Source organism: Notamacropus eugenii, chromosome 6 (assembly GCF_028372415.1).
Source record: "Notamacropus eugenii isolate mMacEug1 chromosome 6, mMacEug1.pri_v2, whole genome shotgun sequence".
In the NCBI taxonomy this organism is placed as follows: domain Eukaryota; kingdom Metazoa; phylum Chordata; class Mammalia; order Diprotodontia; family Macropodidae; genus Notamacropus; species Notamacropus eugenii.
Window position 1 is genome coordinate 285,310,362 of NC_092877.1, and position 25,660 is coordinate 285,336,021.

Genomic DNA, 25,660 nt, shown 5'->3' on the forward strand with positions numbered 1-25,660 from the left:
TACCACATATTGTCAATGTTGGTAAATTCTGCTTGCTTTCTTCTTGGAAATGTATCTGAACAGCAAGTCATCAGGGTATGACAACTCCAGTGATCTTAGGCACTTCTCCATACCTGAGAGACCTAGACTCCATGAGACAAGGACTTTCTAATGTCCCTAGATGACTAGGAAGCTGTGTGAGGAAAGCTAAGAACAACCAGGTCCCAGGAATATATTTGTCCTGGGCTTCCTCCAGTTGACTGTGGAATGGGAATGGAGTGGTGGAGGGGGTAGGAGTGAGAAGAAGCTGAGTCAGAGAAGTTGGAATTAATCAGGTCCAGGGATCTTAGCTTTATTTTTATTTTTATTTGTTTAATTGAAGCCGTCCTAGATTGTATCTGGGAGGAAAAAATCTGTGACTGGAAAAATTCCTGGTCTTAACCTCTAATTCCAAATCAAGTGTGCTTTCCATTCTATCATGTTTTGAGGCATCATCACTGAGATATCTTCAAAAGTGACATCTCCATGATGCTTGCTAACTAAATAATTTTTGAAGATTGTTTCCTTTCTTAGGTGGGAAAAGTGCAGGTAATTTTACAGGCCAGAAAAAAAGTTATTAACTGACTCTAAGTGTTCAGAAGGGAGGGAATACATCTTGAACTTGTTACATTCTGTACATAGAATAATCCTCAATACGTAGAATGTACCTAATGAACCTATATAAACTTGACAAAACATTAAGAAAACAACCATCATGAAAAAATCACATAAATTCATCCCTCAGGTGTTAGCAAACTAAGGAAATAGAGACACAGAGGCTGTTATTAAAACTACATAGACAATTGGAAAGAGGTGTAATCTAAATGTCAAATATTAAAATTCTGTGAGAATTTAGGTTTAACCGTGTGCTCTTCCAACCCCTGGGTATTCTCATCTAGAGAATAGTGATAATTCATACAATCGTAAGAGAATATCAAGTTGTTGACTCTAATGTCCTTCAAGAATGAAAATATCTGAAAAATGCTTCATTTTGACACAATCTGGGGTGGGGGAATGTCATGCTGTTTCAAGAGTGATTATTATAAAAGACCCCTTAAAGAACTCTTCAGAAACACTAAATCACAAAAGGGCCGATCTCCCAAGGTCTTTAGTATTCCAGTCCTGACCAAGGACAAATAAATACCAGAGCATATTACCAACTGCTTTGTTAGAAGCTGAATTCCTTTCATTTTGCTTCTCATAGAGAGCCGGAAAGTTTCCTGAATGATAAACACTTCTTGCCCTGAACGAATTGAATATATTTTTAAGTGAAGTATAAATTAAAATGGAAACATTTGAACCGATTCCTGGTGGCAGTCACTTTGCTGAAAAGTGACATTCTGTGTAATGTTGTCAGCTTGCTCGAAACCAAGGACAGACCTTAAAAATCTGTTTCCGTTCTGCTTTTGTTCAAATTTAATTAATCAGAAGAAAAAATTGCTGTTTAATATTTAAACAAACTGTTTAAACATTAAACATCAATCTCCTATTTTGAATATGAAATTGGTATAAACTCTGGGTAGAAATTAGATTTGATTTCCTTGATTTGGTTCCCATGTTGCCAATATACTGAAAAGTGAAAATACTTTGTGAGAAACTGTCACCAGTAATTAGCCCAGATATAATCAATTGTAAATAACTTCATTCTTAGTATACTTTGAAGTCAACAATACTCATCTAAGAATAAATGAACTTGAACCTTCAGAATCTTAGAATAAAAACCGAGAAAGAAGAAAGAGGACATCAAGTTGGGGCGGGGAGAAGGGAAGGATTGGTTTTTACAAGGACTTCTTTATAAACTTTGCTCAGTTGCTATCTTATTGCCTTCAGGTCTTGAGACTGATAATAGATTCACGCTTTTTAATCAGTTGCATCAGATTCTGGTTTTTGAAGTTCCAAAGCTATGATTCTCTCATGTCAGAGTCAAGGCAGCACGATGGCTCAGCAGCAGACAAAAATTGGAGGGATTGTAAATTCTGATCCCTCCTGTGCTACTGACTTGCCACCTGACCTTGGGAAAGGAGCAACTTTTCTGAACTTTGGTCTTTTCTTTGGCAAAATGATTCAAAAACAACAAATTTACTAAACCTACAATAATACCCTGAATCTTCTGTTTTTCAAGGGAGAATATGCTAGCAGGTGAATTCCTCTCATTTTCCTGGATTATTTTTCTTCTCTTCATTGCGCATTTTTGGATAATTTTTACTGATTGTTCTATCACCCAAATGATGTGAAGAAACATAGGGAGAAAATGACACTTAATTAACCAATTTCACTACTTCTTAAAGTAAACACTTTATGGGACATGAGATTAAAAGAATGCCTAAAATGACATTTCATATAAATACAGATTTCAAGGGTTCATGATAATCTTATTCCTGATTACTAAGGATAATTGAGAGTTATATCTGTGTTTTTGAGAGAGGGCCCACTCATTTGGGAAGCAATCAAGCAGTACAATTTACCTGCCCCATGAGGGACCCATTACAATAATAGGCATCAGGAAGGGTGAAATAACAGCTAATTAGGACATTGAGAGCCTGCCTTCAACAAGTTATCACTCCATTTTTCTTAAGTTGCATATATTATTCTTGGCCCATAGATTTTATAGCTCCTACTTATTGGTGACTGCATGGAAGAAAGACTATAGATGCTGGGATACAACCTTAAAAAATTCTAAATCATATATAATGTCCTACAACTTGTAGATCAGTCACTGACACCATCCAGAAACATGACAGATATTATATAACCCAATATGAAACTGCTGTTGTGTTAGATATTCCAAATTTCTAGATTCTGTAATGCAACAAAAAGAATGCTGAGCTTAATTTTAGGAGCCTCCTCCCATCCCACTCCCAATACACCTTTCTCTAAATCATCATTTACTAATAAAATAATCATATTCAAGTCATTGAAGATCCAGATCTCCAACCTTCCTGATAATCATGTGTCCAGAAAGACAGAGCTATTTAAATGACAAATACGAACATCTGAACCAATTTGCTTCTCTCTTCACCTAATTTTATAGAGCAAAAAAAATGATGTATCCAATGTCACAAGGCAAAGAAAAACTAATAGTATTCAGACTCAGACTTCTGATAGTAAGGCCACCCCTCCTTTCACAACATTAGATTTCCATAGGTGGTAGTGGTTGTAAAACTATTCTGACAGGTTAGACATTAAGGATGACATTTGACATTATTGACCAGTCCCTCTAGAATATTCTCTTCTCTAAGTTTTTATGACCATGCTCTTTCTAATTCTCTTCTATATATCTGACTGCCTTTTCTCAGGTTTTTTTTTTTTTTTCATTTCTTCATCTTTCATATTGTGTCCCCTAATTCTAGGTACATTCCAATACTCTCTCACTTGCTCTCTTTTATCTTTTCCTATTGACCTCAGCATTTCCTGTGAGTTTATTTATCATCCTAACATGCATTATTCACAGATTTATCTATCCCGCTCTAATACTGCCTCTGATCTCCCACCCTCCGTCATGAACAATTTGTTAGATATTTTGAACTGGATTAGCTTTAGGCATGTCAAACATATTATATTTAAAAGAGAGTTATTTTTCCCCCAAATTCAACCTTCCTCTGAGGTAGAAGTGGACAATTTAATGCATGATCTTGGAAAGGATATGCAGCCACTGGAGTTGATTTAGTTTGAGTGTGTGTAAGTGGATGGTGGGGGAAGTTGTGAGTAATATGGTCAGACTTGTGCACTGCAAAGATTATTTTGACAGTTGAGTGTAAGATGGATTGGGATGGGGAGAAACTTGGGTTAGAGAGATCAATTGGAAAGTTATTGTAATAGTCTAGAGATGAAGTGATGAGTGCCTCTACTAGAATGGTGATGATATTAGAAGAGAAAAGAGGTATATGAGGGAGATGCGACAAAGAAAAAAAACAACAATCCATGACAACAGATTCAGTGAGTTAGAGACAACTCAACAACATTGGACAATAAACAAATTACATAGATAGATAGATAGATAGATAGATAGATAGATAGATAGATAGATAGATATAGATGTAGATATATATAAATATAGATAGATTGATAGATATATATACATACATACATACATAGGTATATGTATGTATGTATGTATATATATATGTGTGTGTGTATGCATGCGTATGTATGTATATATATATTAGTAAAAGTGTATTATCTGAGTCAATAGAAGTCAAAGAAGATCTATATACAGACAAACAAGCAGATCATATTTATTTCATCTTTTTCATTTTATAGGATTTAGCAATACATAAAAAAATGATCCTAATATGAAGTCCAAGGTTACAGGAATTCTGACAGATCTTGTTCTTGAAAGTCCAGTGAAATGTAAAACAACTAGAAAGTGGGAGCATAACACAATTCTCAATGAGCACAGAAGTCAAGTATCTCCATGAAAGGAGCCAAAATGTATATGCAATTGGATAAGAGGACCAGCAAGAATTAGACTTGTTAATGTAAAGATACTGGAGATGCCATGGCCTAGTGGTGTGACCAGGGCAAATGGTCTAAAGATCTAAAGGTCTAAAGAATGAGGAGCACAAATTAAAAAAAAAAAGTCACATGTGGTCATCTGGTAATCACTTTGATGGAGGAGTGCAGGCTGGGTAAGGTTCAGCAATCTAAGGCTGCCCAATAAGTAAAAAATGGCTCCTAATCAGGGTAGAATTATACCTTGTTGCACCTGTAGTGGGACTATATGGATTTCTCAAGTAATCTTGAGGTAGCATTGAGGTCATATCACTTAACTCTTTTCTGATCAAGGTGACTTTCATTACTGACTGCCGTCGTTCTTGCCAAGGGATCCCTGCATCCATTTGTGACTAGTCACATACCTATTTTGTTAAATATCCTGTAAATCAGACTGTTTGATACTCCATTCCAAAATTCCTCTCTTGTGACTTGCTGCCTAGGTTATCAATACAGTCTCTAAATTAGGATAAGTCATTTAGAAAAACAGTAGCTTTTAAGTAGAAATAGCCTCCTTTTCAAACATCCCACATTGCTCTATGGGATTCATTTACTTACACCAAAGCAAACTTTCTAGCTTCTCTTCAAACACTATGCAGAATGATCTTCTCAGACTCATCAGCCATTTTATCTGCACAGTGAAGATTCTCCATTGAATCATAGACTGTTTAGTTACACACCCTCTCTGCTGCTTCTCTCTATTAAAACTAAAAGGCTTAATAAATATTTGAGCATCATTAAAATTCAGGTGCAAGCCTATGAAAAATTTTTCCCCTTTTAAATCTCTGGTGAGAATATTATTTTTGGTCACAGCTTTTCTTACTCTTTTATTTGCTTTCATTTCAATTCTTCTTTTTTTTTTTATTTAGATGTGGAATATATTTTCCTTTCCCTCACCTGTTTGTAATGAGTACATGTTTGCAAGTATATTGCAACTGAATTTACTGAGTACATTCTACCTCTCCTAGGGCTCAGGTTATCTTGTCAATTAGGTATGTTAACAGCAGGTTTCACACCAATTATGATGGAAAACACTTTGTTGGGGGGTGGAGGGTGAGTGGTGTAGGGGGAACATAAATCTAAGAAACTTAAGATTGAACAGTCTTAATAAACCTTTAAAGATTCAAGAGAGAAGAATGATATACATAGGAGACTCTCCTGTTCAGGGTGGCAGTAAGCTGTTTTTTTTTTTTTTTTTATCTGCCTATGTTGCCACAATTCTCCCCACCTTTGCCAAGATTTGCTTATAAAAAAACATGGACCCAAGATGTAGAAAAGACCCATGAAGTCATCAAGCTCATCTCTTATCAAGATCTACATTTCCTATTGTTAGATGAAGAGTTTTGTCCAGACCAGTTTTAAATGACTCCAAGAATGGGACTTCCACCACCTACCTCCCTAGGGAAATTATTTCATAGTCTAACAGTTCTCACTGTTTGGAGACACATTACAGACACTGATACTGATATTAGACTGTGGAATAATTTCCCTAGGGAAAGCAGGGGAAGCTCCCTGGCTCAAGTCATTTAAAACCTGTCTAGACAAAACACTTAACCTATTTTAGGGGACAATCCTAAAGTTGTCATGGGATGAGTTAGATGGCTTCACAGACCTTTGCCATTGCTAATATCTATGATTCCAGAAGGTATATTACTGATCCTTGGGTAAAATTTACTTTTCTTTAGTTTCATCTTTGCTATGTCCCATTGAACTTTTCCATATTTCTTTCTTTCCTTTATGTTTCTAGCTTATAAACACTTAAGCATTAATTTGACCTTGATATGGGCTCAACATCAATTTTGTGTGGTGGTGACATTGTTTTGATTGATCTCATAAAGCCAGGACTATCACACCTATCATTGATGTATTACTGTAGTTGCCTCCCTCCCCCTAATCCTCCTGTCCTTGTCACCACTACAGTTTTGCATGATCATCTTCTGGTAAAGAATGGAAATAGATTTTCCTCAGTACGGCCTGTGAATATTTCAATAGGTCCACTTGTTCAAACTAGATAGTGTGAAATGTCAACCCTACCAGAAGAGGCTGTTTTTAGGGCATTAAAAGATACGGTGTCAAGAGCATCAGTGGAAGCAGACTGTGTGTGCAGCTGTTCTTTCACATTATATAATAGAATCTCCATATTTTAACTCTTGGCTGTCATAAGCAATTAACAAGCAATGAAGAAAATAACTTCAAATGCTCATAAATAACTAGGAATGTTCACACAAATTGAAAAGGCAACAGGACACTTCAAGTTCCTTATCAAAATATTCCCCAGTTTTACTGCACTGAACGCTGACAAGATGATGCTTCATTTTCCTCTAGACAATGCTATTTAATCAGTTTCCTTTCTTTCTACTTTTATTTAGAAATATATTCCCCTGCTAACCTAATCTTTCATACACTAAACAATCTGTAGATTACAGAAGAACTTGATAGATAAAAGTGGCTTAAGATATGAAGCAAAAGAAAGTGAAGCAGGTCTCCAATCCCCTATCTCCATGTCTCGTACTGTCAGGAAATGTGCCGTTATAAATTGTGTTTACTGATTTCCACATTATTCATAAACTCCAACCAGTGAGTTGTGATAGAGAAAATCCTTATAAAAGTAGAAAAAAAATTGTGGGAAGCTGTTGAAAGCTGAGATTTTAAGTGCCGGGGAAAGCTACAATTGCTCATCCAGCCAAAGCATTGAAATTTAAACTTCCTTCTTTTTTGCAAAACAAGGCATTATTCCCCCTTTCCCCAAGATTAAGAGGTTCAGGAGAATTTCAGTGTGTAATTGAGGAAGAGACAAATGTCTAAAAATTGTGTTTGTTCACCCAAATCCATGCGTCTAGACTCACTTAAATCTTTCAGGAAATGGAAGAAATTATTGAAGATTTATTTGACCAGAAGAAGAGGTAGGCTGGTCAGTTAGTAGATTTGATGGACAAAAACTATATTAATATCCTTGAAATTCTAAAAGAACGATCGAAGGTCTTTATTGCACTGAGTAGATCTTTTAAAGATAATTTATTTTTAAAAAATGCCCAAGAATTCCATAGGATGAGACATAGAAGGGAGAGGATAGTAGATAGACTACTAAGCCAAAAAGACCTGATTTCAAATCGTGCCTTAGTCATTGTAAGACCCTGAGCAAATTACGTAACTTCTTAGCATCAGTTTCCATATGAATAAAATGAGAGAATAATACCATTTACTTAGCTTATTGTGAAGATCAAAGTAGACAGTACTTATTTTGCCTCAGGTTCCCCAGATATATACAAGGTTAGAATTGGGTTGGAGCTTAGGAGAGGATGCACAGGTTTCCAGACAGCCTTTGAAGACAAAATCAGAGAGAAAGGGAACAGACTGATGTTAGAAGGCTGGCATACACAGAAGAGCCATCAGCCTAGCAAGTCCCTCAGAATTTCCCATTGGTTGAGATCAGAGACTCTCAGTTGAACTAAGAAATCTTCTCTCATTGGATGAACTATTTACTGGGTGGTGTCTGGAATATTTTAACTTGTATAATTTCTCTGACTTCTGTTTTCTTTCTGTTTAATTAAATGGGTTTATTTGATATTCTCTATTAGTGAGGTTATATATATATGTATATATATACACACATGTACAGGTATACATATGTCACATATACATATGTATACACACATATGCACACACAGACATATACATATATATATATATATATATATATATATATATATATATATACATAAAACTAGCATTTGGTGGGAGTCAGGTTTTTGAATATAAGTTCTGTCCATTTCATCTTTAAGGAACAGAAAGCAGAAAAATTGCTTGAGTGTAGAAACCATTTTCTCCAGCCTAAGAATATAGAGGAAGGGAGAAGGACAGATATCATTCTAATCTAATGCCTCCTCTTTAAGGAAAGCAAAACAGATAGCACTAGGGACTCATCTTGATCCAACACAGCCAGGAATCCAAGTCTTCTTTGAAGAAGCATCAATGAGATTACCGTTAGATCTTATCATATCTTCCTGTGAGCCCCATTCAATAAGCCATGCAATCTCCATAGGTACCACAAACACACACCTTGCACCTATAAAGATTTGTAAAACTTTAAGTAGTATACAAATGCTAATTCTTATTTTTTTTTTGTCTTATTTTCTTCAAGGCGGCTCAGAAAGGGCAGGTACTAATGAGGTTTTATTATTATTATTATTTCTTTATTATTATTTCTTTTATTCATTGTTTTATAGCTGTAATTACTATTTAAGGTTCAATAAAAATTATGACAAGGTAAGCTTGCTGAAAGGAAAATTCTTTGTTTAGACTTTTACCCTGACTAATGAAGCAAAACTCAGGACAAAGAGAATTAAAAAGGAATTTATTACCAGTATGTCAAGGTAGCCACATGTTGATGGGCTGATTACTGGATTACTGGAGATCATCTGGCTTGGAGGTAAAGCCAACTTTCATTGGAAACTTTCATCACGAAATACAGACAAGTCAGATAGGTAAGCATCAGCAAAAGAGGCTGACCTCTTGCATCTCCTTTCCTCCCCAAGGTAGCCAAGTACATGACAATTTGCAGGTAGGGGTACAAATGTTGCAGATAGGGGTGCATGACAAAGAGCCAGTAGTGCATAAAGCTGCAGACTCAGTGTCACCTTCCCCAAGGGAGCATCCACCAACATTGATTGACAAGCAGGACTGGGAACAATGGGTCAATGAGTCAACATAACTTTCAATAAACTCATCCTTTGTAAACTAACTGACATCCCTCAGGACAAAGTCAGTAGTAGAAAAGAAACAAGAAAAAAGGATGCATATCTCATACTATTTTCACATGATTTTTAATGTCCTTATCCAGGATCTTTGTATGATTTTAAGATTTTTGTTTCCTGTATTTATTCATTTACCTATCTGTTGTTAAAAGTAGTTATAGTAGGAGGAGCAGTTGTAGTTACTGTCTTTGTGTTGGTAGAGAGTAACCCAAAGATGCTTCAAAGTTACAATTTCTCCACACTTCTTGGGAGCAAAGGCTTATAGGATCACAGATTTAGAGCTGAGAGGGAACTCAGATGCCATGTAGTCCAAATTTCTTATTTTATAAATGAGGAACTAAAACTTAAACTGGTTAATTGTAGTGTCTAAGAGTATACAGACCAGGGTGCTCTTGAGTTTGATGCAACTGGATCATAGAAACTAATTGTTTAATTTTCAGACTAAGAATTTACAAGTTGTGATTTGTCTAGACTTGAGAAAATGATGAAGAAAATGTGTAAAATGCAAGTTAAACTTAAAAGTGTGCCATATGCATATTTTCTTTTCAAAGTAGATTGTTAAACATTTTCCCAAACACCCCTGCATACAAGTATTAAGTAGCTAAATAATTTGCCCTGTTTGACACAGCTAGTAAGTGCCTGAGGCAGCATTGAACTCTGTCTCAGGCCTTAACTACTCACTCTGAAAACACACACTTTCCACTACAACACTATGATTCTTAAATCCCCTTTTATGGCCTGGTTCAATGATAAGCATATTGGAATTGCTGACATAGCCAGCAAATGACTGGGACAATATGAGATTGTAGGTCCTTGGACTCCAAATCCAACATTCATACCATTGCACTGGGCCTCATCGTGCTTCATTTTCCTTACCTGCAAAATTAGTTTGTTTCTGATGGCCTCCAAGATTCTGCCCAACTCAAAATCTATGTTCCAATATTCTTATCAGAGAATTTGTTGATTGAGTAGTGTGTATGTGATTTAACATGGTTGTGAGTTATATCATCCAACACCAGTATTACCAAGTTAATCTGTACTTAGTAGTAATTCTCATTCTCTGTGAGATAAGTTATTGTGAAGAAAATGAGTCACAAATTGGAAAATCCACCTCTCTGAAGTATAAACACTGGAATCACCTCCTCTGAGAATTCTTTCTGGAATGCTATTTGAATGGTGATAAATACCTGCCATATTGTCAGGTCTCAAAATCTATATGTATGTGCTTAAATGATTCTTCCAAGTAAATCCTTGATGATTTACCCCTCATTCCCCCATACAGACTGTCCCTTTAAATTCAGAGTCAACTTGTTTTTAGTGAGTAGGCGGTTGCCTGCCAATTCATACCTTTAATTGATGTCGTTCTTCTCTTGAATAGAATTGAGTGCCATATTTCCCAACCTGACATAGTAGTTAAATATAATTGTGACAGTAATCAATAAGTACGAAGTTCCCACTGGACTGTATTTTAAAATGTAGGAAACATTGCTTTTTTTTTTTTTCATGCCAGACTGCATCTTATTATTAAAAATACCTCTGCAAGATCAAATATGATGCTAAAATGCCCACTAATTTTAAAATATGCCACTGTGCTGCCTAAAGGAGGAAATACTGAGTCCTGCTGTTACCTATCAGCTGTGTCAGGATGCTTTCCTGCAGAGAATGTTTTAAGTGAGAAATGAGAGAGGGCAACACTATGGTGGATTTTTATTTAATAAGTAAGTCAGTTCTTTTCCATAATGTGGAGGCAGCATCATCTTCAAATCTGGCGGTTATCTAGTACCCAGCTCAGTGGTTCTCAAATTTGTTTGATCTACCAACCACCTACTTTTACCTTCCGTTTAATACCATGAGAACTCAGTAGAATACCATCAGTGAATTTGGAGTTACATTTGTATTAAATATAATAAGTGAAATTGAAGCTAATCCCAGAAATAGAACTGTAAGTATTTTCATACAAGCGTTGTAAGATTTCAAAGAACACTACAAGTCTGAGGACAAGATGTGGAAACATATTCACCTACCCGATGAGAAAATTGCACGCCACCAAGAGATGATTTGCTTCTATGCGGACAACTACTTCAGAGAATCTCAAGTTAATGAATCAATGAATTAATTAATTAATATTGAGCACTCAAGCTTAGTCAAATAATGGAATCTGCTCCAGTTTTTTCCTTTGTCAAAACTGTTGTAATATATTCTCATTTGTTTGGGGGAGTTTGTTTTGTTTTGTTTTGTTTTTTATTTCGTTTTTTTAACCAAATAAGTCCTAATGGGGGAATGAAACAGCCAAGTCATTCATCACATTTAACCCATCAGTTCTGATTAAGATTTCCTACCCCTGATAAATAATACCATCATCTAAAACTTAGGATGCCTTTCAAGTATTGGTTACCCTTAGAATCTCACAACTGGCACAAAGGAAGATTTCTGCAAGCGTACTTTGCTGATGTTGATTCCAAATGAAAAAAAAATAGGACATACAGTTAATCTGCCACAGCAAGGGAATATTTCTTGTATACCTATATGCAATGTTAGTTTTCTGTATCTGCATAGTCATACTTGTTAATATCAACATGATTCATCAGTCCTTGAATGCCTACTAGATGAAAGGTGCTGGGACTTGGGGGATTTGCAGACAGTTGCTTTATATATTATACTATCACTTCAGTGATCTAGGATTTAGTTAGTATATATATATATATATAGATATAGATATATATGTATATCTATATCTATATATCTATATATCTATATATCTATATCTATCTATCTATCTATCTATCTATCTATCTATCTATCTATCTATCTATCTATATATATATATATATATATATATATACAGGTCACATCTCTTATAACTTATTAAATAGTCTTCAAGACTGACTTCACTGAAAAAAATAAATTACCTCTGGCTGAATTGGTACTTTAAAGATTTTGTCTTAACAAAAGGCATTATTAAGGTCTAATTTTGGATCAAACTTTTACTTTCTCCTTGTTACTTTACCAAAAAACCCTATAATTTGAAAAAAAAAAAATCCTTCCCCAAATCCACACTAATATTTAAACTACAGAGAGGCTACCAGTTCATCTAGGTTGCTGGTACATGATGAAGAGTAAAATAATTAAAATCAAAATATGTTTTATTAGCTACTTACAAACATGTTCTTGCCTTGGCTTTAGGAGTATACTATCTCTATAATTTTGTTCTATGCAATTCTGGAAAATGCTTGATCAAGAGAGCAAAATTACATCAGTTACAAGGAAAATATTAAAGCATTTAATTCTCTTCTTTGTTTAGTGGGTTGAGAATTAACTTATGAGAAGGAACCAATTTTTTTAATGAAGGAAAATATATACTTTCTAAGTATAACAGCAAGCACCCCAATATACACAGGAGGACCTGCTATCACAGGTTTTTTGATCTGCTTTTCTAAAAGGAAAGGCAACTTTTAGGGGATCAGCAATTACTTTAATCAAGCACATATGTCATTCACTCAGTTCAAGGGAAAAAAGTGAGCACCCTGAACTTCAGAAAAAATACAGAGAAATAAAAAGTCAACAGACATACTTCCAAATGTTTGAAAGATCAACAGACAAATCCAACAGTCTAACCATAGTTATCAGAGAGGGAAGCAGCAACATCTGGGTTGTCAAAGGGGGGTTGGGGCTTAGCGGCTTCCCAGAGTCTTGTGTGGTCAGACACTTCCAGTCAGTAAGCACCAAAGTAAAACTGCACCTCAGAGTCCTTGTACATATTTTAGAGCCAGAGGGTATCATAAGCCTTGAGAACCAGTGCCTCCTTAATAAAAGATGCGGGTCTTCCTACAAATCTTCCCAGACCCATTAATAGATGGGAATATTATTTAATCAAATTACTCAATCAGAGGTACTTGATTATACTAAATCAAAAACAGCAAAGGATTCTACTTTGCTTGCCATCACATTAAGCAATATGTACAAATGTGTACAAATGTAGATGCTTCAAGAATCAGAAACTCTGATTTTTCCTTCTCCCAAATAAGAAGTGGACCCTGCTATATTTTAGGAGAATTTCTTCAAGAATTGGTAAACCAATAGAGACATTATGTCTTCTCTCTCAATCAAGTCAATGACCCCTTGGGTGGGGAAAGGGGGAAACCAAAAGATGGAGTTTAGGCAGTTACTCAGTCCTTGAACCCACACCTACCTAGAAAGCAGAAGCCCTATGCATAGATATGAGAAATTGCTCCCCAAATCAAAGAACCAAAATAAATTTGTAGATGAAACCTCAACAAAGGGAAAAAAAATGAAAACAAAACAATAAAAAAATGAGGAGACAGTTTCTGAACCCTCAGTCCTCTTCTATTTTTCTTTATTCATCTTTAGGTACTATAACCTGATTCATTGACCACTTCCATTATGTCTTTTTTTTTTTTAATTTATTTATTTATTTTTAGTTTTCAACATTCATTTCCACAAGATTTTGAGTTCCAAATCTTTTCCCCATCTCTCCCCTCCCCCACACCAAATCAAAGTGCATTCTGATTACCCCTTCCCTCAATTTGCCTTCCCTTCACACTCCTCCCTTTTCTTACCCCATCTTTTCTCTTCTCTTATAGGGCAAGATGGATTTCTATACCCCATTACCTATATTTCTTATTTCCCAGTTGCATGCAAAAACAATTCTCAATGTTTATTCCTAAAACTTTGAGTTCCAGCTTCTCTCCCTTCTTCCCTCCTGACCCATCCCTACTCTGAAGGCAAGCCATTCAACGTAGGCTATTCATGTGTAGTTTTGCATAATAGTTTTCCATAATAGTCATGTTGTGAAAGATTAACTATATTTCTCTCCATCCTATCCTGCCCATTTATTTTATTCTCTCTTTTGATCTTGTTCCTCCCCTAAAGTGTTTACTTCTAATTACTCCCTCCTCCTATTTGCCCTCCCTTCTATCATCCCTCTGCCATAGCCCACTTATCCCTTTCTCCCCTAGTTTCCTGTAGTGTAAGATAAATTGTCATACCAAATTGAGTGTGCATGTTATTCCATGTTTAAGCCAAATGTGATGAGAGTAAGCTTCACTTTTTCCCTCTCACCTCCTCACTTTGCCCCTCCACTGTAAAAGCTTTTTCTTGCCTCTTTTATGAGAAGTAATTAGCCCCATTTCATGTCTCCTTTCTCCTTCTAATATGTTCCTCTTTCATCCCTTAATTTTATTTTTTTAGATTATCATCACTTCCTATTCAACTCTCCCTGTACCCTCTTTCTATACATATGTGTATAATCCTTCCAACTACCCAAATACTGAGGAAAGTTTCAAGAATTACAAATATTATATTTCCATGTAGGAATATAAACAGTTCTACTTTAGTAAGTCCCTCAGGATTTCTCTTTCCTGTTTACCTTTACATGCTTCTCTTGATTCTTGTGTTTGAAAGTCAAATTTTCTATTCAGCTATGGTCTTCTCATCAAGAATGTTTGAATGACCATTTTTTTCCCCTGAAGTATTATACTCAGTTTTTCTGGGTAGGTGATTCATGGTTTTAATCCTAGTTCCTTTGACTTCTGGAATATCATATTCCAAGCCATGAAATCCCATAATGTAGAAGCTGCTAGATCTTGTGTTATCCTGATTGCATTTCTACAATAATCAAATTGTTTCTTTCTACCTGCTTGCAATATTTTCTCTTTGACCTGGGAACTCTGGAATTTGGTTTCAATATTCCTAGAAGTTTCCTTTTCAGATCCCTTTAAGGAGGTGATTGGTGGATTCTTTCAATATTTATTTTACCCTCTGGTTCTAGAATATCATGGCAGTTTTCCTTGATAGTTTCATGAAAGATGAAATCTAGGCTCTTTTATTTTTTTGATCATGGCTTTAAGGTAGACCCATAATTTTTAAATTGTCTCTCCTGGATCTGTTTTCCAGGTCAGTTGTTTTTCTAATGAGATATTTGAAGTTATGTTCTATTTTTTCCACACTTTTGGTTTTGTTTTATAATTTCTTGGTTTCTCATAACTCATTACCTTCCATCTGCTCCATTCAAATTTCTAAAAGCTATTTTCTTCAGTGAACTTTTCAATCTCCATTTCCATTTGGCTAATTCAGCTTTTTAAAGCATTGTTCTCCGTAGTGGCTTTTTGGACCTCTTTTGTCATTTGAGTTATTTTTTTTAAAATAACTTTTAAAATAACACCTTTAAAAATTGTCATTTTTAAAAGTATTATTTTCTTCAGCATTTTTTGGCTCTCCTTTAGCAAGTTGTTGATTTGCTTTTCATGAGTTTCTTGTATCACTCTCATTTCTCTTCCCAATTTTTCCTGCACCTCTCTTACTTGATTTTCAGTCTTTTTTGAGCTCTTCCATGACCTGAGACCACTGAATATTTATTTTGGACGTTTTGGATGTAGAAGCCTTGACTTTTAGATCTTCCTCTGATGGTATGCATTGTTCTTCCTCATCCTAAAGGATGGAAGAAAATACCTGTTCACTAAGAAAGTAATCTTCTATAATCTTATTTTTTTTTCCTTTTTCTGGCATTTTCCCAGTCAGTTACTTGACTTTTGAGTACCTTGTCAAGAGGAGGGTATACTCTAGGGCTCTGTAAGTACTCAGTTCCTCCAAGCTGGAGCAATCAAGGGAGAGAAGTGTACTCCTCTCCTGGCCTACACTCAGGTTATGGGAGCAACCATAAACACTCTTCTGCCCAGGATCTGTTAGCAGGGTTCCTTTTCTACAGCGCAACCAGCTCCACTGGGCAGCACTCTTCCTCACTCCAGGACTGCCACTCAGGGCTGAGAAACAGATCAGCTCCTCCATTCCCCCATGGTCTTTAGGCCAAGGGCTACAAAAATGGATGCTGGCACTGCCTGGGACCGGGGCTTGAACATGTTCCCTTCTCACCCAGGTGAAAGAGCTTTCTCACTAACATTTGAAGCTGTCTTTGGCATTTGTGGGTTGAGTAATCTGGGAACCACAGCTGCTGCTGGGGATTCCATCCCCTGAGGCCTGCTCCAGTCCTGTCCCTGTGGCACCACCTCGCCAAAGCTGGTCTGGGATCTGTGGGTTGCACTCTACCCCAAGAGTGGTGTGATAGATCTTTCCTTAAATTTTATGCCAATGTTCCTTCCAGCTTTTTACTTAAACAGAAAAAAAAAAGAATTCCAAATACCTAAAAATGCCTTTCAACCTTAAATAATCCTGTACTCATTCTTCTATCTACCTTGATCCCCATTACCATTTTTCAGACCATTCCTTTTCTACCTTGCCCATATTTAATCATTGCAAATCTATTTGGGCTAGTCCATTCTGTTCCTTTGTTATATAACAAAGAATGATTCCTACTATCATTCATCAGACTGTAGGATATTCTTCAACTTTTCATACCACTGGACTCAAGTATCAAATACCTAGTGTTATTTTTCAAAAATATATTTTTATTACAAACTTTTTAACCATCAAATTTATATACAGAAACAAATTTCAAAAGAAACACATTTCACATTATATTATTTAGATCAAATAAAATAAGATATATTCACCTTCCAAAGATACTAAGAAAATCATACTCTTCTTAAATGACTTATACAAAGATCAGTCCTGGAAGTATATACCTGTATATATTTGCCTCTTTAAAAACCTTGGCGGTTTGCACATTATTATAATAACATAAAAGCTGCTTCTTTACAGTTTGGGATACTATCCCTTTTTAGTGGGCTTCCTGTAGAAGAACTGCCTACCAATTCCCTATTGGTTTCTATGTCCTTTACTGATTTTTATCTATATGTAGTAATAAATTTTGCTATTATTAATTGTATAATGATGTTGGTCTTGTAATTATAATCATTTTTAGATGATTTTAGTTCTCAGTTGTTCACTCTCCATCATTTTATTTTCCAACAACTTCTCTAATTTTTGTATATTTCATTTTTAAAAAGCAATATATTTCATTGCACTGTTATGCCAACAATTTCCTCACCATTCCCCAGTAGAAATATGGAATATTTATAGGGTTGAATTTATTGATGGTGTTGTTATTGTTGTTTGCTGCAGCAAATAACATTTTTATAAATAATTTTGTTGTTTTCCAGATAGTTGTTGCTTTTTTCTTCTGTAAATAACATCTCAGGGTATGGCTCCATAAATGAGACACTGGGTCAAAAGGTATAAGGAATTTTGTAGCTCTTGTTTTGTTAGGCTTTCTGGAGAGATGGTACCCATTGGCACTACCACCAAAGGTATGCGTCTTCTTCCACAATCCCACCAATATTGAATTTTATGGTTTTTAGATATCTATGTGTGTGAGTGACTCCTAGTTTTCAGATTTTATAAAAGTGAGTATTTAAATAGCAATCTACTATTATCCCTGTGATGAATTAAAAACCCAGAAAGACAGAGATTCTGAATAATTAATAATCAATATATTAATTAGGCTTGCCAACAATCAATAAATTGATGATCAGTGGTTTATCTCAGTAAACAAAAAACCCCAACAGAAACCCTAAAAGCTTTAAATAACCCTTCTGAAAGGGTGTTCCCTTGACAAAGGAAAATCAGTCCTGATTAGTGGATATTTAATAAAAAGATAGGCTAAAAGTCTTCACCTCCTCCTGCTGAGAATATGGCTTGATTTAGCTGACTCCAGCAATCTGAAGGAAGGAATTCATCTCCATCAAGACCCACACTGGTTGTTTTTCTCCTTCATGCACTGGATCACATCAAACTCTAATGAAGTGGTACAAGGATAGGGGCTCTTATCTTATAGATATTAGATACTTTATAGAAGGGGATATTGTTCTGAGATGATTGAGTAAAATGTCATCTAACTCAGAGATTCTATGATTCCCTTAAACTACCCCAAGTTATCTATAATATCTCCTCTCCATGGCTTTATTTCTATACCCAGCCTTCTTTACATTATGTATTTGCCACTTAAATGTCTCAGTAGCTAACATTCTATGTTTCCTTAACCTCTTGACTTTTTTACAGATCCTGATTTGTACATTACCTAGGTAAAATCATGGGATGTACGGGAAAATGTTGACTCTCTGCCAAAAAAAAAAAAAAGCATGCACATCACAATTTTAATTTACATTATTAATGTCTCCATAACTTCCTTAAGTCTAAAAATAAATAGTATGGTAAAGCAAGTCCTAATTTGTCAGTTTTAGAGTTGTAAGTACTTAACCTAAAAAGGTAACAATCAGCTTTCATAAGACTATGTGCTGACTACAGCACACCATTAACTGACATTTTGTTCCTCCTCCAGGGATGCTGAGTATCACTGGAGAAACTCAACAACCCAAATTGATTTTTGCCTACTACAAAATCATATGCAGCCCTTGATGCTGCTTAGACATGCTCTCTCTACCCGTATCAACCTACTCCATTCATTCATTCATTCATACATTCATTCATTCAACAAGTATTTAGTGTTTTCTGTATGTTGATAGACAATAAGAAAAGTTTGAATTAGAATGGTTATAAATAGAGCAGAAAGAAGGGATTTGATGTGGGACATGCAGAGTAGAATCAGCAAGATGGGACAACTAATTTTATTTGAGAAGTGAGGAGAGGTAAGTGTTTAGGAGCTCTTGGAGCTTGTTTACCTGAATGACTTGAAACACAGTGGCATATGATGAATTTAAAGGAAATACAAGGTGATTTCAGAGGCAAAGAAAGGTACTAGCATTTTGGAGAATGCATAATTACTTAGAAGGTTATACTTGAATTACATCTTAAAGGAAGTCAGAGAAACTAAGAGGTACAACTGCAGAGAGAAAGCATTCCAGGTAAGAAGGAGAGTCAGGAGGAGAACATGGAAATACAAGATGGAGGAGTATTTCTGAGGAATTAGCAAATAGACCACTATGGTTGGACCATACTATATGTAGAGGGCAATGATGGGTATGAAGGCTAAAAAAGCAGGAAAGGGCTAGACAGTGAAGGGCTTTAAATGTCCAATCAAGGATGCTATGTTTGATCCTAGAGGTGATTAAAAATTCAGTTGATTGAGAAGAGAAATGGCATAGTCAGACGTGCTTTAGGAAAATCACTTTGACAGCTGACTGGAAGGTGGACTAGAGTGGGGAGAAATGTGAGAATGGTAATATCCAAAAATTGCACTAAAATGCACAAAAATTGCATTAATAAAGTGAATTTTTTAAAATGTTATTCTGTAATTTATAAAGTGAGGGAAAATTCCATTTCTTTGTCCATTGTTGGTGATGTTTTTTTTTATTTTTAATAAATTGAGTGTGGTATTTTGTCAAAGGTTCTTTCTACATCAAAATAATTATATAAATTGAAAAAAAAAGATGAGACAAAATTATCTGTATGTCAGATAACCGGAAGGTTTTCTTAGAAAACACCAGAGCATTAGTAAAGAAAATACTTAAGGAGATTAATAGCTTCAGAAAATTAGTATGATGTAATACCTAATATTTACATAGCATTTCATATTATTTCATTTCATCTTGTAAACATGGACTCTGCAATGACTACATTATATGTTAGAACTTCAGTTCTTCATGGGGGAGCAGCACAATGGAGTTACACAACAACCAGCCAATTAGAAGGATTTCTGAGTCTCAGAGCTGCTTGACATAACAGTGATCCTTTGTGAGTGAACTCCAGCTGAATTTGGAAATGCCTGGAACTGCAGAAAGCAAACAGCTCGAGGGCAACCTTGAACAGCCACTGCAAGCTCAAGACATTTCTTGGCACTTTCTAAACAGCCTGGGTTATTGTGTCTACAGATGTCCCTCTTCACTTAACACCTGCTACCTAACAAAAAACCTCTAGAAACTATAAATATCTCACCCTTTTCCTACTCCCACTTGAGCATTTGAGATCTCTCTCTCTCTCTCTCTCTTTGCTCCCTTACAGTATCTTCTCTCCCTGCAAAGTTTTTCTCAGGCAAAAAATTCATTGTAATCTGTGATTGGACTCTGTTTTAATTTGGTTCCCTTGATGGCTCTAGGGGTCATTTGCTAACAATCTTCACAACAACCCTGTGAGGTAAGTTGTTTTTGTTCTGATTTTAGAGATTTGGAAACTGAGACTCAGATGTCAAATGCCTTTGCAGGGTCATACAGCAAAATGTTTAAAACAGGATTCAAAGTCAGCACTTTTAGTGCTCCATCTGCTATATAAACCTGCCTCTTTGTATGAAATGAATCCATAAAAATGATTAACAATTCTATTCAGTACAATGAAAAAGAGAGGAATAACAAAAGAGATCTCATTAACAATAACTACAAAATAGGTAAATTCTCCTCTAAAAACTGCCAAAGGATATGAAGGATTTGTATAAATGAGACTATACATGTCTTTACAGAAATGAAGGAATATTTAAATATTTGAGTGATTTTTCATGACCATAATTGGGCCTTCTCAATATAAGAGCAAAAATATGATACTACTTGGCTATTTTATAGAGTTGTGATATACCAATTATATTAATAAAGGATTATTTTATTGAAGTACATAAACTGATAAAATTCATTTGGAATAACAAAAAGTCTATAATATCAAAGGAAATCATGAAAACACAAAATGAACAAAGGATATGTAACATCACCACCTCAGAGGACTGATCATAGGTTTAGAGCTAAAAGAGTCCTTAGAGTATTTCTAGTCCAACTCTGCCATTTTATAGATGATCTGTATATAGTTAAGGAACTTTTTAACCTCACACATATAGTAGTAAGTAGTAGAGCTTAGTTCTGAATACAGGTATTTTATGACTAAATCAGCATGATTTTCACTGAAACCTGCTGCCTCAAAATATATAATAAAACAGTAATCGCCATACCAACGTAGTACCTGGTTTTTAAAAAATGGATCAATGTAACTGATTTGCTATGTAAGAATCAGGAGTAATGGCAGGGGGGCAGTGCGGGGGTGGGGGGAGTATCTCCATGTTTGTTGTTGTTGTTTGTTCTTCATTCCTGAAGAAGATCATGGGATCAAGAAGGTGATGCCATAACTTGAAAATATATTGTATTTAAGTGAAAGAGGGCTGTGCAAAGTCACCAACCTCACTCTCTCCTCTTGACCCATCTGGGTACAATCACAAGATACAGATCAGGAGAAATGGAGATGGCCCAGGATGCAGTGGGAGATCTTGGCCTTTTTAAGCTAAGGTCTTTCCCAGGTCTATTTGTCTGAGGCAATGTCCATTCAGTGATCAAGGCTAGGTAAGAAGAAATGAGGCAAAAAATGACCTCTTTTACCTAGTCAAAAAAAAATTAATCTGGGAGAGGAAGACCCTCAGTGTTTCTGGCCAAAAAAGAAACAATTGGGTCCTGGCCAGGCCTGCTCACCTGTGCTCCCCAAGGCCCTGCCTTATTGCTCCAACATGTTGCTCTCCCTGTTGATGCTCTGCATTACCTCTCTGACCCTGCCCTCAGCCCATGGAGATGAGGGGGACAGTCCTGACGGCAGACTTCCTCAGCCAGAGAACATGCTGGGTGCCCGGATGCCTGCTGTCCCCTCAAATCCAGAGGTGAAGAAGGCGGCCCAGTTTGCAGTGGAAACCTTCAACAAGGGTAACAACAGTGTATACTATTTCCGAGACAGTAAAATCATCAAGGCTGAGAGGCAGCTCGTGTCTGGCATCAAATACTACCTGACTGTGGAGATGGGTAACTCTGAGTGTTGGAAGGGTTCAGACGCTCTGGATGGAATGAGAGTGGTCAGCTGCCCTTCTTCTGCAGAAGGGGAGACACTACAATGTCAGTTTGAAGTGCTGGTGATTCCCTGGGAAAATCAGACCAGCTTTCAGCACATTGCATATTCACCAGTCTAAGAAGGCCCTGGCTGGTCCCAGCACAGATGGGTCTGCTCTGCACAGAAAGGTGGAGGGATCTTCCAAGGGCCTGGTGATTGAACAGCAGCCACGTCTGTGTAAATAAATGGATAAATCAAAAAAAAAAAGAAACAATTGCTATTTACAGTCACTCTGAGTCACCGAAGACCAAACAATGACCAAATGAGGCTTGGATGGGACCTATTCTTGGCCAGTCAATGAGAGTGAGAGCCAGAATGATTTGGGTTTAAGGCATGGTCCTTAAAAAAAGAAATCTAGTCTGTAAATGCCAAGATATTTTACAGATATCAGAGATCAAAATTTACATTCTTTTGGGCAGGGCACCTGAAGATAAGGGTACAATAGCCTATATGAACAGAGAAAGAGGATGGAGAGGAGAGAGGGAGGAAAGCAAGTAAAGAAACAAGCAAGGAAGGAAGACCAAAATACTAAATATTGTAATGAATTTCAAATTTTCATGTAGTCTGAACATAAAACATTGTTTAAAACAAACAGATAAGGAAGGAGATAATTATTACAATTCTGATTAGGGTATGAACTCCTTACTATACATGTATATGTGATTATAAAAAGCCAAATATATGATTCTGATCACATAGAATTAAAAAAAAAAATTTAATTGAACAAAATTCATGTCTGTCAACAACAACCTACTTTGATTTTATTCTTCATGCTAGAGTCAAGTGCAGGTGACAAAAGTATGGAGAGCATGGGAAAAAAAGGAGCAAGTTGCTTGCTATGCAGAAAAGGATTTAGAGCTGGAAAAAGACCTTTGAGATCATCTGATCTAACACCTTTATTTAGAGTATAATTTTAAGAAACCTACTCAAGCAATCTGCCTTTAAATCTCCCATGTAAAAACAGGGCCAAAATCCTTTACAATTGGGGAAGAGCTGTGTCTTTTGTAATGGTAATTTAAATGGGAAGATCCCATTTCCCATTCACTAATAGACCCATGTGACCTGCTTAAATCTCATGGAAACTTTAGTCAGGTGTTGGGAGGAGCTTACTGAGTGTGTGGAAAAAAGAATAGTGGAGCATAACTGAGGGAAGTTATTGAGAGCAGTTACAGTGGATGGAGAGAGAGGACACAGGTAAGCAGGCGTAACTAGCCTCCCGAGTGTTTGTTTGTGGAAAGACCCCAAGTGGGGGCAGGGGGAGAGATTTGGAAATGGCTTTGTCCCCTGCAGTGATAATATTATTTGACTTCTTGGCTACTATTACAGATTTGGCATTCTAATTTGGGGTTTTGGCTTACTGGTATCTAACTAAATCTTTTTCTTCTGCCTTCCATATGGAATATCTGTTAAACTTTGTAATTCTGAACTGCACTGCCATATCCATAGTTGCCCTCAGTGCTGTGAACATTTACTTGGGTGATACACCCTTTAAAAAAAAATTCTTTGTAATCTTATGAAAATTAATTTTCCCCCTTGACTCCCAAGCACCATCTTCACCTCCAGTATACAGAAAGGTCCCCTGGAAAGCCAAATTATCCTTTCAAGTCTGAGTCAAAGGCTTGAGATGAATCAGATTACTTGATTTCCATTGGTTCAAGATGCTCAATAAATTGAAGGCATCATGAGCCAAATACAGTACCTAGTTTACATTATATACTAAGATTGAGTTGTAGAAGATATTATAGTTACTAGATGTAGAAAATGTGTGAAGAGGTCAGTGGTAGATCTTGTTGGTCTTATATATTGAAAGATAGTTAAACGATGCATGAATATTTCATACAGTAATGCAATCTAGATTGTATGCCATTCTTCACATAACATAAAACTATACAGGATACCTTTCATTCTACTGTAAGCTGAGCTATAATATATTCATGCTGACATGTAGCATTGATTTTTCCTTTATGTATAGCTGTATTAATTTTCAAAGTTCACACAGACAAATGTGCACCTTTCAGAAACAGAAGCAGCCAAATGAATAAGATCCTGGGTGGAAAGCTCCATTATGTACTTTTCATTAGTAGATTTATGCATTTTTAAAAAGCATCCATTTTTTCATTTTGGAAGGTCCATACCTCCCTTGAGAATTACATAAATCCTTTGTAATATTTAAATGTGCAATGCATGGATGTTCTCTTCCTCAAATTTAATTTGAGTTCGAGAAAAAAATGCAAACTTTATTTCTGTAAGTCATATTTTATGAACTAAATAGCTGGAAGCAATCATCCTTTTTATTTTGTTTTCTCCCAGAGACCAAAAACATCAACAGCAAGTAGTACTAGGCTTGATTATCTGGATCTGAAGCCAGTGTGTACTATTTATGTTCAATAGCATCAAACGCAATAGAATATACATTATCCTACTGATTCTAAGCAATTCATCATGGTCTGAGGAGACTCTCAGCAATATTTCTGAGAAAACTAAAATTGTTGTTCTTGTCTCAATGGATTTTAATCTGATTCTTTATCAGTATGATCCCATGCCTGTTATGTTGGTGAGCACAGCAGCATCAGCTCTCACAAAAACAGGTCCCTGATCCCTGCCATGAAAATCACTGCGCCTGGCTGTGGGCAGTTGGATGTCTGGGTTCTTGAGTCACACTTGAGTCTGCAGCAGAATGTCATTCCCCAGGTGAGGTACTGTACTTGAGTAAGGCATTGTTACATGTACTTTGGGGCATTACCTGTCTTTTTCACTCATGGATTATGGAGCAGTAATCCATTGCAACAAAATCAAGAAGTAGCTCAGAGTATATCAAATTCTTCCAAGTCATGTTATACCAGGTTGTGATGTGTTCCATTTATTTTCTGGTAACAGAACTAGTTTTCAACACTCACTGAGACTTTTCCAGGGCTTGCTACTTGATACAGGGAAACGATTCATTCCTTCTTGAATCAAATATCCTTAGCTTTGATTGTTAACTGTTTACTTGAGTGGAATTATTTTTGCCTTCTTCAGACTAATAATCCTATCACAGACCTTTGGACAAGGATTAATAACAGCTACATATAAGCTCCTGCACCTCATTAAAGTTTCATTTGTTACTTTTAGAATTAGAGAATGAAATAATGGCAATGCCAACTGTGGTTTTGTTGACACACAGGAAAGAAAGAAATCTCATTTGTTAACCAACACAAATAAATCCACTGCTAATTAAAATGATATTCTACTCACTAAATTTTATGATTCCCCAATTAAAACCAAATACTGGTGGTGTAAGTAAGCAAATAAAGTGCTTTGTGATATCTTGGACTGATTTGATCAGCTACTTAAGACATAAATCATTTGGAAAATAGGGTTCTTAAGGCTTCATTTGTGTTATGGAAGATAAAAGGCATTTGTCTTCCTTTTGTTGAGTGGAATTTGTTGACCCTAAAATGATCTGTAAGTATTCAGTAAGGTGAATACCTTGTCAAAGTTAATTTGGGGAGAGAAATTTTAGAACTATACTGATTATTTCAGATTCACTTAATAGAATTTGTTATGACTTGAAAATTAGTTTTCAGATTGAATATTACATGCAGTAAAAGATTTTCTTTTTCTGCTCACCCTTTCTGTTTTTTGTTATATTTTCTGCATCTACTTGTACATTCCTCAAATCCTCTTTTCTCTCATCATGA

At 35.9% G+C, this 25,660-nt stretch overlaps 1 pseudogene; it reads left to right on the forward strand.

Annotated features, from left to right (window-relative positions):
* Positions 1-21,609: 21,609 nt before the first annotated feature.
* On the forward strand, positions 21,610-22,138 carry LOC140511420 (cystatin-M pseudogene; annotated as a pseudogene).
* The last annotated feature ends 3,522 nt before the right edge of the window (positions 22,139-25,660 follow it).